Source organism: Arachis duranensis, chromosome 7, assembly GCF_000817695.3.
Source record: "Arachis duranensis cultivar V14167 chromosome 7, aradu.V14167.gnm2.J7QH, whole genome shotgun sequence".
Lineage (NCBI taxonomy): Eukaryota > Viridiplantae > Streptophyta > Magnoliopsida > Fabales > Fabaceae > Arachis > Arachis duranensis.
The window spans coordinates 78,312,116-78,332,009 of record NC_029778.3 but is presented as its reverse complement, the minus strand read 5'-3'; the positions used below and the strand labels follow the sequence as shown (position 1 = coordinate 78,332,009).

The following is a 19,894-nucleotide window of genomic DNA, read 5'->3' as shown; positions in this document are numbered from 1 at the left end:
CAAGGAGAATTAAATTTAGCTATTTTAAGACCTAAAAAGCATGTTTTCACTCTTAAGCACAATTAAAGGAGAATATACAAAACCATGCTATTTCATTGAATAAATGTGGGTAAAAGGTGATAAAATCCCCTAAATTCAATACAAGATAAACCGTCAAATTGGGGTTCGTCAAACAACCAGCTCCGTCCTCCCCTATTGCTGCTCCGACTTCTCTCCCTGCTGATCCTCCTTCTGGTGGCGATGGTCCTTCTTCTAGTGGTGCTGATCTTCCTTCCAACTGATATTTTGTTATTGAGGCCCGGCCTGTGGGCCCCTTGTTTTTAAACAATTTTATGTTTTGTTTGCTGTTGTGGTGGTTGGTTCCTGACATTTTTTGGCCTTTTGTGGCCGTTAACAAAAAATGCCTTTAATTTTTGTTCCCCTTTTTTGGATAAGGGGTTTTAAATTATATCTGGTGTGTGCATGCTTTTTGTTCTTGCTTTTAGAGTTTTTCGAAAAAACCCTTTTTGATCTTTATGCTGAAAGCCTCTTATCTATGGGCAGGCTGTGTTTTTGCTTAAGTTATCTTTGATTTCGTGAAGACTTGAGACAGCTTGCCTTTTTTATGGCTTTCTTTTATCTCTTTTTGTATTCCTTGTGAACTCAAATTTTCTTATTTTGAATTGTGAGTAACTTAGGCTATTTTCGCGATACATTTCGTTTTTCTCAGTTTTACGACTTGTTAGTCGTTATTCTTTCGAGTTACCTGATCAGCTTTTATAACCTCTTTACACTGACTTGTACCTCGTCGTTTTATCCTGACGACCACTTAGGTCGGTCATGGGATTTTCACGTTTTGTCGAGCTTAAGTTGGCGCGTTTCGTAGAAAAAAAATAACTTAATGAAATTTACAAAGAGATATGAAAAAGAAAGATCTTTAATTTATTTGCATAGGTACCTTTTGTTACTAAGGGGTTTAAGGATTGTTGCCCCTTAGTCTCCACTTGATGCCTCGTTAAAACCCCCTTTAGAAAAACCCTTTTTTTTCTTTTTTGGGAAAAAACCATGAAGTCGGAAAAAAGAGTACATCAGGGAGTGGAGTTCGCTTTTAACTGTAGTACCTTTTCATATTACAAGCATGCCACGACCTAGGTAGTTTAGTGACGTTCAAGTTGGTCACCTTGTAGTAGCCTTTTCCTAGGACCTCACTAATTTTATATGGCCCTTTCCAGTTGGCAGCAAGATTTCCATCTCCAGATTTGTTAACTCCAATGTCGTTTCTGATTAGGATCAGATTGTCTGGAGCGAAGCTTCTTCGAATGACTTTCTTGTTGTATCTGTTTGTCATTCTTTGCTTCAGCGCTGCTTCTCTTATCTGGGCTTGTTCACGGACTTCAGGGAGTATCTCAAGTTCTTCTTTGTGTCTCTGTACATTGCCAACCTCGTCGTAGAAGCTCACCCTTGTACTTTGCTCATTGATCTCAACTGGTATCATGGCTTCTATGCCATAAGCAAGTCGGAAGGGTGTTTCTCCTGTGGCAGACTGAGGTGTAGTCCGATAAGCCCATAGTACTTGAGGGAGTTCTTCAGCCTATGCTCCCTTAGCTTCTTGTAATCCTTTCTTCAGTCCAGCCGATATGACCTTGTTAGCCGCCTCGACTTGCCCATTTGCTTGTGGGTGCTCTACCGAGGTAAACTGGTGCTTGATCTTCAGGCTGGCTACCAGATTTCTGAAGGTAGAGTCTGTGAACTGAGTCCCATTATCCGTGGTGATGGAGTGGGGAACCCCATACCTAGTGATAATGTTCTTGTAGAGGAACTTCCGACTTCTCTAGACTGTGATTGTGGCTAATGGTTCTGCTTTTATCCACTTCGTGAAGTAGTCTACTTCTACTATTAGGTATTTCACTTGTCCAGGCACCTGGGGGAAGGGCCCTAATAGGTCCAATCCCCATTTCGCGAAGGGCCATGGAGAAGTTATGCTAATGAGCTCCTCGGGGGGAGCGACATGGAAGTTCGCATGTATTTTGCATGGCTGACACTTTTTTACGAACTCGGTGGCATCTTTCTATATGGTCGGCCAATAGAACCCAGCCCGGATGACTTTCCTGGCTAATACCTTTCCCTAAGGTGGTTTTCGCAGATACCATTGTGGACCTCTTCTAGTACTTCAACCACCCTTGAGGTCGGGACACACTTCAACAATGGTGTGGAAATTCCCCTTTTATAGAGGATATTTTTCATCAAAGTGTAATTCTGTGCTTCCCTTCGGATTTTCTTGGCCTCTTTTTTCTTTTTGGGTAGGATGTCGAATTTCATGTATTCGATTAGTGGGTTCATCCATCCGAGGTCTAATCCGGATACTTCAAGGACGTATTGTTTGGCCTCTATTTTTGAGACAGAGGGCTCCTAGAGAGTTTCTTGTATCAGGCTTCTATTGTTCCCTCCTGGTTTGGTACTAGCGAGCTTAGAGAGGGCGTTTGCTCTGCTATTGAGATCCCGAATTATGTGTTTAACTTCGGTCTCTGCAAAATGCCTAAGATGCTCCAAGGTTTTGTCTAGGTACCTCTTCATGTTGGGGTCTTTGGCCTGGTACTCTCCATTTATTTAGGAGATCACCACCTGAGAGTCGCTGAACACAACTACTTTGGTTGCGCCGACTTCATCTGCCAGCTTCAATCCCGCAGTCAGCCTTGCACTTGCAGTTGGGCTTTTCATTTCTAGGACTACCTTGCACTTGTTGGGGTTTGCTTCAATCCCCCTTTGTGTCAACATAAATCCCAGAAATTTTTCAGCCTCTACCGCGAAGGTGCACTTTGCGGGATTCAACCTCTTCCCATGCAACCTTATGGTGTTGAAGACCTGCGAAAGGTCCGTCAAGAGGTCGGTCTCATCCTTAGTTTTTACTAGCATGTCGTCCACATAGACTTCCATTAAATTCTCAAAGTGAGAAGAAAATACCTTATCCATCAGCCTTTGATATGTGGCTCCAACATTTTTCAACCTAAAAGGCATGACCACATAGCAATAGTTTGCTCTAGGCATGATGAAGAATGTTTTTTCTTGATCCGGCTTATACATCGGGATTTGGTTGTATCATGAGTATGCGTCTATGAATGACAAGTACTGATACTCCGAGCTGGAGTCTACTAAGGTATCAATGTTTGGAAGTGGATATGGGTCTTTGGGACACATCTTGTTCAGGTCAATGTAATCGACGCACATCCTCCAGTTGCTGTTTTGCTTTTTGACCAGCACCACATTTGCCAGCCATGCTTTTTGCCGTTTTGCTTTTAGGAGGGCTTGTACTTGTTCTTCCACCACTTGAGCCCGTTCTGGTCTGAGCTTCCGTCTTCTTTGCAGAACAGGCCGCGACCCGGGGTATACTGAAAGCTTATGTGACATGAGTTCGGTATCTATCCCTGGCATGTCGGAGGCTTTCCAGGCGAAGAGGTCGGAATTTTCTTGTAGGAGCCTTATAAGTTCCTATTTCAAATCTTCTTTCAGACTGGCTCCTATGTTGGTATTTTTTTCTTCCTTTTTCCCAACCTGTACCTCTTCAATTTTTTCCCCTGGTTGTGGTCGCAACTCTTCCTTAGCTCTAACTCTATCGAGCTCTATGGTGTGAACTTCCTTACCCTTTTCTCTCAGGTTCAGGCTTTCGTTGTAGCACTTCCTTGCCAGTTTCTGATCTTCCCTGATGGTTGCTATCCCCTCTGGGGTTGGGAATTTCATGCACAATTGGGGGGTGGACACCACTGCTCCGAGCTGATTAGGGTGGTCCTGCTTATTAGAGCGTTATAGGCCAACCCCACATCGATGACTATGAAGTCGATGCTTAAAGTTTTGGATTTCACCCCTTTTCCAAAAGTCGTGTGCAGGGGTACTAGTGGCTTTATTGGAGTGTTTCCCAGTCCATACAGGGTATCGGGGTAAGCTCTTAACTCCTTTTCGTCCAACCCTAGCTTATCAAATGCTGGTTTGAACAGGATGTCGGCTGAGCTTCCCTAATCCACTAGGGTTCTGTAGAGATGGGCATTGGCGAAAACCATGGTTATCACTATTGGATCATCGTGTCCAGAGATGATGCCTTGCCCATCTTCTTTAGTGAAAGGGATAGTAGGGAGGTCGGGAGCATCACCCCCGACTTGGTAGACCTCTTTTAGATGTCTCTTGCGAGATGACTTTGTGAGGCCGCCTCCACCGAATCCCCCCGAGATCATATGTATATGTCTTTCTGGGGTCTGTGGCGGTGGATCTCTTCGGTCCTCATCATCTCGCTTCCTCTTCCCATGATGATCCGTCCTTTCAACGAGATATCTGTCTAGCCGACCTTCTCTGGCCATCATTTTTATCACGTTTTTTAGGTCGTAGCACTCGTTTGTTGAGTGACCATATATCTTATGATACTCACAGTAGTCGCCACGACTTCTCCCCTTCTTGTTTTTAATGGGTCTGGGGGGAGGTAGCCTTTCAGTATGACAAATTTCCCTGTAGACATCAACTAGAGAAACTCGCAGAGGAGTATAGGAGTGATATCTCCTAGGCCTTTCCGGGCCAACTTCCTCCTTTTTCTTGAGATCTCTCTCTTTCTCTTTTGACGAGTGAGAGAGTCCAGGTCGCCAACTTGGCTCTCGGAGCCTGGCGTTTTCCTCCATATTGATGTACTTCTCGGCTCTTTCCTGTACATCGCTTAAGGAGGTCGGGTGCCTTTTTGAGATGGACTGGGAGAATGGACCTTCTCGGAGCCCATTTACTAGGCCCATAATCACTGCCTCTGTGGGCAGGTCTTGAATCTCCAAGCACGCTTTGTTGAACCTTTCCATGTAGTCCCTCAAAGGTTCTCCGACCTCCTGCTTTACACCCAAGAGGCTCGGTGCAGGCTTTACCTTGTCCTTCTGGATGGAGAACCGCATGAGGAATTTTCGAGACAGGTCATCAAAACTAGTGACCGACCTTGGGGGAAGGCTGTCGAACTACTTCATCACTGCTTTAGTAAGGGTTGTTGGAAAAGCCTTGCAACGGGTAGCATTGGAAGCGTCGAACAAGTACATCCGACTTTTGAAATTGCTTAAGTGATGCTTTGGGTCAGTGGTCCCATCGTAGAAGTCCATATCAGGGTTTTTAAAGTTCCTTAGAACTTTTGCCCTCATTATATCCTCACTGAATGGATCCATTCCCCACATGGGAGAATCTTCTCGGTCACTGCTAGAGCTTCGACCTTTGAGAGCAGACTCTATCTTCAGGAGCTTTTCCTCAAGCTCCTTTCATCGCTCGATCTCGTTCCTCAAGTTTCTCTCTTTCTCTCGGTGTCGTTCCAGTTCTTGTTCCAACTGCTCCAGGTGCCCTTGGTGGCCATGGAACAATCCCATGAAATCAGTTGCATGGGGTTATCCTTCTTTTTCTGACTCGTTCCCTTCAGAAGAGTTTGCCTTTGGGTCTTTCAACCCAGAGGTGCCCTCTCTATGCTGGTTGGTTACCCCTTGGTGAGTGGCTATGTCCGCATTGTTGTTTCCAATGTCCTGATTCTCTTGCTCAGAATCAGACGCTGTGTGGCCATCTTCGGGTGAATTGTCCGTCATTACTGGTTGATCTCTTGGGTCTCCAGCAACGGCGCCAATGTTACGTTGGGTAACCGGAGATTAGTGGGCTGGACTAGCTGGGTTGGCCCAATCGTCTGAAGGAGGAAGTCTCCGACCAGGTTCGCATCAAGGAGACTCCGTCCGACTAGCGTGTATGAAGGAATGGGGGGTGGTACCTGCAAAGTCACTCTGATGCTTAAGTCAGCAATAGCCTAAGCAGGTTTAGAGAGTATTGGAACTTAGAGATACCTGAGGGGTGATAGTGTATTTATAGTGGTGAATCAATAACCACCGTTGGAGTAGTTCCACCTTTTAAGGGAAATAACCATCCCTTTATCTTAGAGAAGTTGAGATATGGCTCCTGGAAGTGGGTTGAGAGATTTTAGGGGTAGTTACTCATTTGAATAAGTGTTATCTGCCAGCTAATCTTCGTTCCCGACTTTCTCGGAGTGAAGTTTGTGTTGAATCCGATCTCCTTGGAGGAGGTCGGTTACGAGTGGAGGCCAATCTATGGATTGGGCCCTTTTTATTCTATTGGGACTGGGCCTTTAGTGTTGGGTCAGGGTATGAACAATTTTATAGTTGTATTTGCATTCTATAGTTTATGCTTGTTTTAATATGGTGTATTTTGGGTGTATTTTGCAGCCATTGCTAACTTTAGTGGCTGATTTTAGTGTACACGTAACATAACTCATTTCTGTATCTGTAGCAAATTTGGGTGTAAAACGAAGATATTTGGATGTAATACGAAGATATTTGGGTGTAAAACGAAGATATTTGGGTGTATTTTTATTCTGATGAGTTCTGCACAATTCAGAACTCTTCCTCTTCCTCTTCCTCCTCCTCATCTTCTGTTGCTTCTTCTTCTTCATCTTCTTATGTCATATTCTCATAATTCTTTTTGGGAGGAAAAAATCAAACAAAGAAAAAAAATACATAATGTTGCAAAATCAAAAGAATGATGGTGAATTGTCTTATTCTTTTAGTTGAATTATTTTAGTTTATGTTTAGTTATGATCCATGAATCTGGTTTTTGTTATTTTTTATGATGGTTTTATAGTTGTATTTGCATTCTATAGTTTATGCTTGTTTTAATATGGTGTATTTTGGGTGTATTTTGCAGCCTTTTTGTGGCGTTCATAATGGTGAGTAGCACGCTTTGGAAATAGGAAGCGGTTGAGTAACGTGCGTGTATTTACTCTTGAATGTGGGAGTGTAATGCGCGTGTGTTTTGTTGGGCTTGTGCCAACTTGTAAGACTTGTAAGCCAAAAAGGCTTGTATGTGTAACATACCTGCATTTTTAATCATATTATATTTGCAATGCCAATTTATTACTCACCAGTATTAGTGATGTTCCTCATCATTCTTATAAGGAATAGCAAATTTACACATAATATGAAAAAAAATGCATGAGATATGGGTGCAGAACTCCCATTACTCAAACATACAAATAAGTACACTACAAAATTAGAGATTTTAAATTGGGTTTTATTTAATACAACACCATAAAAAAAAGACCGAACATTATTTTGACATAACATATTCTCTTCGACTTAGAGGACATGCTCGTTAAATCTTTATGTGGTTCCCAATTCACTTTATATGATCTTATTAACATATTGCAAAGTGCAAATCTTATGATATATTTTTTAGAAGAAAGTTGGAATGCGTTGTGTATAGAAGTATTGAAGTACAACGAAAGCCCACGTCAAAAAATTGAACCGTGTTAAGTAAAATATTCTACGTTTGATGTTGAATACTACAAACATATTTGCTTATGTCTGATCTCTAGTTACGCCCTTTGAGATTCATAACTTTGTCCATTGTTGAAGTTCACCACCAATAGACTCACACCCTGCAATTATCCACTGCATTAGATGAAGTTGCATCTTCATCTACATGATCACTAACATTATTTATATTTTCATTCATTGTGTGTCTTTTATCAATTGATGCTACCTGTAATTTATGTTGAATTTAGTTAATTTTCCACCAAAATAGTAGCCATAAAATTTATTGACCATAAAATAAGAGCACTTTTTTTTTCAAACATTTCATCCCCACAAGTCTCCACACCAGGAATAGAGTATCAACTACAACAATCAATACTTCAAATTTAATATATGAAAGTTCATAATACCATTTTAATATATGAAAATTCATAATACTAATAAATTTATTTATGAATAAAATTAACATTTAAATATTTTTATTCCACAAATAAAAAGAAATACAATGCCTTTTAAAATAGAACCGGATAAACAAATTGATGACCCGATAAAGAAAAGAAATAACATGTTAAAAAATATAAAACAAAGCAAGCTCAAGAACAAATTATCCGATTTCTAAATTATAAAAATTCAATTTTGTATTAGCTACAATACATTTAATAATATTTCAGAGATAACTATCTTCGAAAGCTGTAAAAACAGTTAAAAGATTACACATTTTGATTCAGTTTGGGGCTTATAAGAAAACTGAGAACAATTATGAACAAGATAGGAGTAGAAGGGGGAAGGGGGGAGAACAAGAGAGGTCAACTGGAATGGAAGCCAAACGATGAGGTCGAGAATCCATGATCTATCCGACGAATATATTGGCTCGAAGAAGCAGAGTAGGGTTCCACTATGTTTCAATTTTAGTCTGCCTTTAGAGGAGAAATCTTTTAGAATTTTTAGAATATATTGCCTAACTTTTAAGAATTCAATTTAATTCAATTTTAAATTAATTCAATTTAATTCAATTTTAAATTAATTCTATCCTATGATTTTGATTTTATAGCGTATTAGATGTGCCCACAATACGTGGGCTTATTTTAGACAAATCCCATTTTATCAAATCTATCTATCTATACATACTAGTACTAGTCTATACATACTAGTACTAGAATACAAGAGGAAACATCACCAACGTGGAATTTCTTAGAATTTTTGAGTTTTTTCTAAAATAAAAAATAGAAAACACATGGTTTGAGTCAAAGAAAGTGGTTTCCTTTCACATCACTCTCAGTCATTCTTTCTATTTTTCATCTTTCTTGGTGAACTCTTCAAGACGCCATCTTCTTCCTCTTTCTCCCCATTTGGACAGCTTGATCGTTGTGGTGGAAAGTAGTGTCTCGACCGGAGGAGGATGTTCGACCAAGAGGCGCAACATGAACGACGATAGACTGGTTCTTCCGATTCTTGAGCACTCACCTTCTGTCATCATCACCATCCCCTACGGTGCTGCCGTTACCGACTTACCGAGGTTTCTCTCTCTCTCTCTCTCTCTCTCTCTCTCTCTCTCTCTCTCACTTCCAAGCCCTAGCTCTTCAACCCATTTTTTCCCTTCCCGTTCGTATTTCTCTTTAATATTCGCTAATTTCTTCCTTTATTGTTCTGAGATCACCAATCGTTATGATCCCCACCCACAGTCCTAACTGTAGCTACTCGAATCCGTCGTCTGAGAGCACAATGATGACAACGACGCTGGTGGGATTCTAGGGACTCTGAACGAGTGACGCTCTTTGGAACCTAAAGAACCTGGTTGATACATTCTCCTTCTCCTCCGAGATCTCAATCGGCGTCCTCTCATGTATGGATTTTTTCGATCTCTGCTTATGAATTTTTTTATCTTTTTTTAATGTAGGGTTTTCAGCTGCGTTTTCTTTGGCCAGGCTTTGCGCTGTTTTATTTTATAAAATTTAACTTATATCAAGGCTAATAATTGTCAGTTGCATCCTGATTCCATTGAATGGGTTTCATATCTTATGGAAGTTGCTAATTCATTTAGTTCTATTTTGTGTTTGAATCCTGTATTTTGTCAATTTTCTATTTCTTTAATAAGTTGATGTTGCGCTTTATAAATTGATAGAGTGATAGAATCATAAATGCTCTTTGCAAAACTCATCAAATTTTTTATGGAAGGTTTTTCATTTGGCATGAAGCTATTGAGTGATGTTTGTTGTTTTATAATGCTTCAGGTATTTTTGTCTCTTTCGTTTGATGAAGATCTTGGGATGTAATTGCAGTGGTTCCGTACAGAAGAAGAATGGTGAGTTATATATGAAGTGTTCTTTCCTTTTTCAGTTTTTGTTAAACTTACTCTAACACTTTTGATTTTGTTAATATTGTTATAGAAATATGAATGAAGAATATAATATGGTTTTCATCATATTCTCTTATTGTTTTCTTTAATTTCAGCTTCCTCTTTGTAATTTTATTCAATTTCTTGAAATTTCATCAAGATTTGGTGCTTCGGGATATGTATTTGGGAGCCATGCGTAGATGACTTTGTGGTTCCCACAATTTCATTCATTTATTGCTTGAAGCCTAGAATCATGTGATTTTGATATGAATACAGTTTATATGTTGAATTTCATATATGAATAATGTAGTTCTTTCATATCATTTGTTCTATTATCTATCTGTTCAAAATCAGTTCTTTTATATATTCTATGTTTTTTCTTGATAATTGTGGTTGGATTGGGATTATTGTTATAAGGTTGTTGGTTTTGCTCATCGTCATACTGATATCAATAGTATATATGTACTGTATGTGGTGTTTACAGTATGAGCTTTTTAGTTAATTGGTCAGTTTTGAGTGGTAATTAGACAAATTTAGTTATCTTTTTCTTATTCTTAGTAATTTGGATCTAATAGTTGTAATAGGAGTTGATTTTGTCAAAGTGCTCATCAAATTATAGTTAATTCAATTTTCCATTTTATACTTCATTGGTCAGTTTTGAGTGGTAATTAGACAAATTTGGTGTTTTTTTTTTCTTAGTCATTTGGATCTAATAGTTATGATGGGAGTTAGTTTTTGTCATAGTGCTCATCAAATCATAGTTAATTCAGTTTCTCATTTTATAGTTCATTGGTCAGTCTTGAGTGGTAATTAGACAAATTTGTGTTTTTTTTTTATGTTCTTGGTAATTTGGATCTAATAGTTGTGATGGGAGTTAGTTTTTGTTAAAATGATCATCAAATCATGGTCAATAAAAAAGAATGTTAAGGAAGTGGAGATTTTTTTTATTGGACTATTGTATTCAACTCTTAATATGTGTTTATCTTGTTTTTCAGGGTGGAATAAGTTTTCTTTTGTGTTTATAATTGTTTCTCAATCAGTTCTAGGGAGGTGAGATTGTATTTTTATTATTATATGCTTCAAATTGTTGAAAATATAATGTGAATTCCATTCTTCTGAAGTTATGATGGGATGTTAGTTTGAATGATGTTATTTGTGATCTCATCTCATTCTTTTATACATGATTCTGATGTCAGTCAAAGTTGTTGCTTCTTTATTTTATTTTGTCAGTTTTCTCTTCCCTGTTTTTCAGTGTACTCTCACATGAAAAATCAGATTTTGGTGGTTTGGTGGGAAAAATGACACCATCTTCTACAACAAATAGTACTATCTTCTATTATTCTGTCAAAAAAGTTATTTGGTCAATGAGAGTAGGTATCTTTACTTGTGACTAACTCCCCTTTGTCATTTTTCTTTTCTTATTATTACTCCATGATATAAAAGAATGTGACAAGAAGAGGAATATGAAGATTTGTGTGATTGGCAAGTAAAGAAAAGATGAATGAAGAGGTAGACAGAGATCTGGTGTGTCCGGGTGCAACACCATCAGAGCACTTCTAATAGCATGAGTTTTTCTAACTCCTTGTTGCTCCCATTCAGGTAAATATTTTTAAGCATTTTTCTCTGCTCGAGGTTATTGCCGAAGTCATTGTCTTGGATCTCAATTGTTTAGAATTAGTTTGCTTTTATTAGTTTTGCTATCCATGGTGGAACAATTCTTAATTGCTTAAATTGAGAAATGTTGATTTATTTTTCATAATGGTTATGCTGCACTAGCTTATTATTGTTGGGCTTGCAGTTTTGTTGTTTTGCTTTATGAATGACAATATGTTTTAGAGACTCTACTTGATAGATCATCTTTGTTTGCCTTCTCTCTCTCTCCCAAATCCTACCTTCTCAACCCCATTTTCCACCTTTTGGATCGTGTTTCTCTTCAATCTTTGCCAGTTTCTTCCTTCCATTATCATGCCTTATATGCTTTTTTTTAATTTATTATTTATTGGTATGGATATAAATTAAATTCTGTTTTTTCTTTTTAATCCAATTTCAATTTATGCTCTTTTAGTCCTTTCAAAAATATGAATGTTGCATTTATTTTAATCCAGTGTTGCATTTACTTGGTTTTGTTTTTCAATTCTCAATATATAGGAAAAGGACATAGTACAAAAATGAAGAAAGTTTTGTGAATTTTAATTCGAAAACGTGTGCATTACTATTCTATGTCTCTCTATTTTTATTTGATGGAGAAAAAAAATAAGTTGTTTCTTGAATTGATAGTGAAGGTTAATTCAAATTGTTTTGCATTGATTTTGAATTTGGCATTGGCATGCATTATAATTGGAACTAAAATTTGAAGCTAAATATTTGTTCGGCCAGTGGTTTTGTCTTCTCATATATCTTTAATTTTTGCCCATATTTTGCTCAATAAACCTGACCTCTATTTTTTAGGAACATTTAAAAGGAGTGTTGGTTTATGCAAGAGAAGAAACTACTCAACTTTCTTAGTTGTTGAAAGTACATATCTCTGTTTCTCTCTGAAATCATGTTTCACTTAAGATGAAAATCTAACTTCTTACAATGTGTTTCACTTTAGAGATAATGGGTTCTAAAATTCTTTTTGAGGGACAACCTATTTAATCTTACTCAATTTTTTTTAACTACTTTATTTTTCTCCATAAAAAGGGAGTGAGGTTAACTTCTAACTATCTCTAAAAGTAAAGCCATGTAGATTGAAGGTCTTCCATTCAATTGATTCCAATTGTGTGAAAGGATTTCCCAGGGAACCTAAAGATGTTATAAGAAGGGTGAAAAATAATATTATTTAGCATATGTCTTTCTTTATCTGTTGAAAAAAATTTAGCTTTGATTTTAAGGATGAGTGAGCTGATTATGATTATGCCCAAAGTTCATATGTTAGTAGTTGACATTTTTGATATCTCTATGGTTTTTTCTTTGTTTTTGTTTGTGATAGTGGTTCCGATAAAACGTCCGGATCAGGACTCTACTATTTATCAGCTTGCTTTTCATGTTGGACTCAAAGGGCATTATAGTGGGGTATGCTCATTATTTGGTCGAACAATATTTGTTGTTTTGAAAGCCAAATATTTTCTTGTGTTTACTTTGTTAAAAATGCACAGAGCAATGAAGAAGAGTATTTTATTCACAACCATTTGGCATTTACTATCAAGTATCACAGAGATTTGCTAATTGAATCTGCTAGAATTGTGGGCTTTTAGGTGAAGCCATTCAGGTTAGTATTTTTGTGATTTCTCTGCACTATAGATGTATTTCATTTATTTTTTTGTGATGTGTATACAATACTCATACTGAGTTTCTGAATATGAATGTTGAAATGTAGTATATGGATATGAATCATCATCATGTTTTCTAGGGTTTTTTTATTTTGTTTCAAATAAATATGAATTTACTATATTTTTAATTGTGATATGTTAGTATATAAAGATGATGAATCATCATCATGTTTTTTAGGGATTCTTTGATTTTGTTTCAAAAAATATAAATTTACTATTTTTTTATTGTGATATGTTAGTATATGAAGATGATGAATCATTATCGTGTTTTGTAGGGTCTCTTTAATTTTGTTTTCTTTTGCTTCTTATGTTGAACTATAAGTTTCGTGTTGATTTCGAGACCATTTGCATTGATTTGTGTTAGCTTAGATATTTTTCTGGTTTGCTACAGATTTTGAGATTTCTACCGTTGTAACAATTTTCTCTTTTGTCTCCTTTTGTAATTTTTGGTGCAGTTGACAAACCCCATTTTGACGGTTTATCTTGTATTGATTTTAAGGGGTTTTATGACCTTTTACCCACATTTATTCAATGAAATAGCATGGTTTTATAACTTCTCCCTTAATTGTGCTTAAGAGTGAAAACATGCTTTTTAGGACTTAAAATAGCTAAATCTAATTCTCCTTGATTCCATTAGATGCCTTGATATGTTTGTTAAGTGATTTAAGGTTTAGGAGGCAAAGATTGGATCAAGGGAATGAAGAAAGAAGGCATGAAAAGTTGGAGAACTCATGAAGAAATGAAAGAACCGGAAAGCTATCAAGCGGACCTCTTCACACTTAAACGACCATAACTTGAGCTACAGAGGTCCAAATGATGCGGTTCCATTTGGGTTGGAAAGCTAACATCCGGGGCTTCGAAATGATATAAATTTTGCCATATGTTGCTTCGTGTTCAGGGGCGCGCACGCGCACTTTGCGCGCGCGCGCCGATTCTGTCCGTGGCCCACTCTAATGAAATCGTCCCCAGCGGTTTTAGGAGCCTTGTGGGCCCAATCCAACTCATTTCTGATGCTATTTAAGTCAAGGATTGAAGAGGGATGAGACATGTTAGTTACCATTAGTTTAGTTTAGTAGTTAGAATTAGTTTCTAGAGAGAGAAGCTCTTACTTCTCTCTAGAATTAGGATTAGGATTGGGATTAGTTCTTAGATCTAGGTTTTAATCTTTGCTTTCTTCTACTTCTACATCTCAATTCCTTGTTGTTAGATTCATTCTTCTTCCATTCTTTTATGTTGTTCTTACACTTTGTTGTAGATCTACTATTGTTCCTTCCATTTCCTTTCAATTCAATAAGAGGTAATTCATAATAATTGTTCCTCTTTGCTTTTCCATTGTTGATCTCTTGCCTTTGTAGTTAGATCTCTCTTTAATTCTTGCAATTTATGTTGTTTACTTTTATTGCCTTTTATGTGTTTGTTGAAATGCCTCTTCTAGATATAGTATAGATTTTGTTCCTCTTGGCCTAGGTAGAGTAATTAGTGACACTTGAGTTATCTAATTCCTTTGTTGATTGATAATTGGAGAGATTGCTAATTGGTTTGGAGTGCACTAAAGCTAGTCTTTCCTTGGGAGTTGGCTAGGACTTGTGGCTCAAGTCAATTCATCCACTTGACTTTCCTTTATTTAGTAAGGGTTAACTAAGTGGTAGCAATGAACAATTCTCATCACAATTGAGAAGGATAACTAGGATAGGACTTCTAGTTTTCATACCTTGCCAAGAGCCTTTTATAGTTGTTAGTTTATTTTCATTGCCATTTATTTTCATGCCTCTTATCCAAAACCCCAAAACACATTTCTAACCAATAACAAGACACTTTATTGTAATTCCTAAGGAGAACGACCCGAGGTCCAATACTTCGGTTTATAAATTTTAGGGGTTTGTACTAGTGACAAACAACTTTTTGTATGAAAGGATTATTGTTGGTTTAGAGACTATACTTCGACGAGATTTTATTTGAGAAATTCTAAACCGTCAAAAATCCATTCGTCAGCAGTATACACTAGCAATTGATATATGAAATATCGGTTGCATGTTTATCGAAGTGCTCTTAGGAAAGCCATTTTTCCTGGAAAGAATGTTGTTCACCAGTTGGATCTGATGACAGATCTGCTTGGGACTCCCTCACTGAATACCATATCATAGGTAACTTCTTCCTCGCAAGTGTGCAGTGATGAAACCATCTGTATGACTATATTGCACTATATCTTAGTACAATTCTAAACCAAAATTTACTGGCTTGCATCAAAATTTGAGTTGGATGTGGGTACACAATGAGAAAACACAAAGATACACTAGTATGAGGAAAAAGTAGCCTGTGTCATTTGCACATAAGTTTACTAATGCAGACCCTTTAGCACTATGATTACTAGAGAGATTGCTGGCTTTTGATCCGAAAGACCGAGCTATTGTTGCAAAGGTTTGTGACATTGTGCTTTATTGGTTACGTGTGCATTGAAATGTATTGAAATGTAGATCATGTATAGCAATCTAAAATATATAATGATTTTTGGTGTCTTCAGGCATTGGCCGATCTTTACGTCAAGGGACTGGCTAAAGCTGAGAGAGAACCGTCTTTAGCTATTGCGAGTTCCCTTTTATCCACCAGAATCAAGGCATGGTTGGCTTCAACAATCCCCAAATCACTCTCTCGAGCTCACATCCTTCTTTTACTCAATGGGTTGAAGGAGAATGAAGCTGCAACAATCCCAAAATGGAGGATTGAGCATTTGAGCGGCAACTTGCAGAATTTTGTAGTCAGTTCAAATTTGAAATTTCTATTTGCCTCCCGCTTGCTCTGTTTTCTTCCAATTTATGCACAATCTTACGGTTCTTATTTGTGTGTTGAGAGTTTTTAGAATTTTTTTCTACAATTAGGCTAACTTTACAGACATAAACCAGTTAAAATGTGTTATTTCGAGCAAATTAATAACTTCAAGGTTCTAAAGGTACTTATTTAGATTATTGGATTATTTGTTTTTTAATTTTCTTTCTAGAGTCTTCTTATCATTGTTGATTTAAAAGAAGAAAAAAAATCATGCAATAATTAGTTAGGCTTTTCAAATTTTGGGTTAAATATATCACCATGTGTTTAAGGTGTTAACTGCTCAATTATTTCTCATAACTCTTTTAAGTTTATAGCACCTTGAAATTAGTTTTGGACTTTTGGCAGAGTAAGTTACTAGATATTTTACTAGACATTTTAGTATATTTTCAGGTATTATATTATCCCTATCTATTTTCTAATTGGGTTTAATCCCATTAAACTTTTATCAGATTTTGTTCTGGCTGTTGCAAAAAATTTTAACTCCTTTTTCTTAATATTTCATTTTTTACCCAATATTTTGTTCTGAAAAAACTATGTGTCTGGGCTGGATTTCATAAGCACAATAAGAAAAGGAAAAAGAAAGCACATAAATAGCAAGATTGTGAGAGAATGTTCTATTTGCATTCCAACAAAGAAGAAAATGAAGATTCTATAAACAAGGTATTGGAGGCTTGGGTTTTATGTTTGAATTATTTATTTATTTATTTTTAAACAAAATGTATGATAATTGATCGGCTGAAAGTATATAATAAGATATTCCATAACTCATCAATAGTAATCATTATTCTATAACTCATAGTAATAGCAAGTATTATTTACCACAAGTTCAAATATTTGTATTACTTTGGCAACTATTTGTTTAGGTTGATTAGGTTAATCAAATTGACCTCTATGATCATCGTGATGTAGAGTCACGTAGTCCTGAAAGGAAAAGAGAAAAAGAGAAGATTCTTTGAAAATGTGACTTGTGCCAGTATTAAGAGCTCTCGATTTCTCTTAGGGTCTCTTTTTTGCTATTTTTCGGTCTCCTAAAATAAATTTTTATACAATATGTCATTATTCCAAAATGTTGATTCTTTGATTGTAAGGTTTGAATGTTAATGATCTTTTTAAGAGTTTGGAGTGCTTACCTTAATTACAATTCTCAAATTGTAATTTAACGGATTCCCTTGCATGAAATAAAATATTATCATTTAGTTCATTCAATTGTATTTTTTTTATCCAACTCAAATAACTTATCCTTTATTATAGTCATCTATTCTTTATTATAGTACATGCTGTATTTTATCCAATTACAATCAAGAATTATTTTTGTCTTGATGCAAATTACAAAGGTACAAAAATAAAATTACCAAACTCACTTTCGCACTAAATCTATCAAAATTAAGTCAATAAATTACCATAAAATTCAATTAATGTATGGTACGATTGAAAAGATAAATTGTAGTCCAACTTCAGAATTAATATCTATTACTGTATTAATCTCAAAATAAAAATTAAATTGCAGCCTCATATTTATACACAAAGTTTAAAAGAGTTGGTAACTATTATTCTTTTGTTTCTCTTTGCATCAAATTATTTCATCATGTATGCACCATTTATTTTAAGAGTGATTTTTACTGCCTAGTCTGTTACTTTATTTAAGATCTTGAGATTGGGATTTAAAATATTTTTTCCTTAAAAATACATAGATTTTACATTAGCCAAAAGTACTAATGCACCAAAAAAAAAAACAAAATATACTTCTTTTTGTCATGTCAATATTTTAATTTCATATTTTTCACAAATTATTTTTCTCTTAATATTGGCTTGGACGTTTCTTATCATTTTTTACTCACTTAGCAAAAGTTAAAAATAAGAGGAAATACTTTATATTCCCATTAATAGAATTAAAATTTTATCCAAAAGTAAAAAGAAAAAGAAAATTATTCATAAAAAGTTTTCGAAACACATTTACTTTGTTGAAGCTATCAATTTTTTTTTCCTTAAATTTTTATGTATGCAAGTTCTTTTTAAATTATATGATTTTGTATTTATAAGTAATTTTTCAAACTAAGTTTAGAGCCAAGTCTTTTGGTATCTCTACCTCTTGAACCTTGTGTTGCTGTGAGAGGCCAACAGGCGAATGACTGATGGATTTTGTTCTAAGTGGACTCATTTTCATTAAGCTATATATAGTTCTTACGTTGTTCTACCCGTTTGAATTTTCATCATTCTAATTTATATATTGACCAATCAGATTTTGGACAATTTTTTTTTAAAATTCAGGGTTTGAATTGAGTATCTGATCTTTTATTTAATTTGTTTGAGTAATAGATAAAATTTGATTTTTTTAAAGAGATTTACAAATAATTTAGAATTTAAATCTAGAATAGTCTATTGAGTTTTATAAATAAATTATGATGGATAAATATTATTTTTGAATTTTTTTTCTCAAATTGATCCGCATAAAGTCAATATATGCTATTTTGTAGTTGTTATACTTCAAATGCAATTTCCTAATGTCAGTCATGTTCAATTGATTATTTATTTTGCTAGATTTTTTTTCTATATAAAGAGACTAAATATATAATAACTTAAGTTCACTATGTTAATAAATTCATGTATTATTAAACTCAAAAATATTATGTTTGAAAAATATTAAAATAGTTTTGGTGGTTAACTTTATTATTTTCAAATAATATTTATATTTATTAAATTTTGAAGAGTTAGTAGTGTGAAATTGTTTTTTTTTTAAGATTTGTATTATTAATTAAGATTCTAGTTATCATTTGAGTTGATCAACTAATTTAGTTGATCAATTTATTTAGTTAAAAATTCTGTATAATAATTATATAGTAAACATAAAAAAATAAAATTATAGAATTGTCTTAAACAACAAAATTTATATTTGTAATTATTTTATTTTTTTAATTATTAATATTAATTGTATTGCTCATATTTTTTAACAAATTTGCATGGTTGTTGATGAGGATGAGAAGTTGAGCAATATTGCAGAGATTTTAAATAAAGAGTGTGTTCACTGTTATATTTGTTTTGTTTTTGTGAATAAATTTAAATATTGCTGATTTTCAGTTATTGTTGTTACCGATGATCCAATTCTTGATGGATGTAATATACATATATCATATTTAGTTGGAAAACATGTGTCTTGTTTGAGTTTATGATAACATGATCATTTTTAGTTTTTATCACAATTGTGTTTTAATTTGTCTTTTTTGTATTTGAATAAGTATATACTTTAAAATTATCTCTGTTATTTTTTATTTAATTAATGTAAATAGATGGTTTACTAAGAATTTTAGGTGAATGTTGTATTAAATAAACTAAAAAAATTTTATTCATTGTTTAACTAATATGTATATATTGTTTAACTAATATATTCAATTGCCAAGGCGTCGGGTGATGCAAAGTTAAAAAGAGGTAAAGATATCGGTGTCATTAGAGCTAAAGATATTGAATATTTATCCAAAGTCACTGATAAAAATTAGATTGAAGATTTTATTGTATTCTCCTATGTTGGTGTGTTTAATTTTTAGAATTTACATTATACTTTTAATTTAAGGCATTACATAATTTAATCCATTTTTTATTATGTTAATTTTATACCTATTGAAAAACATGCATTTTGCTTTAGTTTATGATTTCACGATAATTCTTAGTTTTTATGTCAACTCCATTTTAATTTGCACATTTGTATTTGTATAAGTATATGCATTTCATAATTTTGTCCGTCAATATTAATTTAGTTTATATAATTAAATATTCTATTACATGCTTCGGTGAATATCATTTTCAATAAACAAAAAAACTTTCACTTATTATTTTCCTAATATATATACATTTTGTTATGTTTTTTTTCGTTATTTATAAACGCAAGCAGTAAAATATCCGTTTTATTTCAAATAATTGTATAAAAATCGTGCAAATGCACGGGTATCGACTAATAGATTATAGATTTCTAATCCTAAACAAGTTGAATTAATTGTAAAGTAACTTGTATTGCACGAGTCTTAAGATTGTCATCTGTTAATGACAAGTAGTGTCATTGAAAAGTAGCGAACTTACAAATATCTACTTGCCTACGTCATCCATTACACAAGAGAAGCAATGCAATAATTCTACCCCGG

The 19,894-nt window shown here is 34.8% G+C and overlaps 1 long non-coding RNA gene across 1 annotated transcript; it reads left to right on the top strand.

The window, feature by feature from the left end:
- The first annotated feature begins 8,812 nt into the window (after positions 1-8,812).
- LOC110274189 (uncharacterized) lies at positions 8,813-14,249 on the top strand. The gene is made up of 6 exons (XR_008001535.1): positions 8,813-9,135; positions 9,524-9,594; positions 11,071-11,226; positions 12,599-12,681; positions 12,765-12,877; positions 13,394-14,249. It is a non-coding gene; the product is annotated as an uncharacterized LOC110274189 (long non-coding RNA).
- Positions 14,250-19,894: the final 5,645 nt, after the last annotated feature.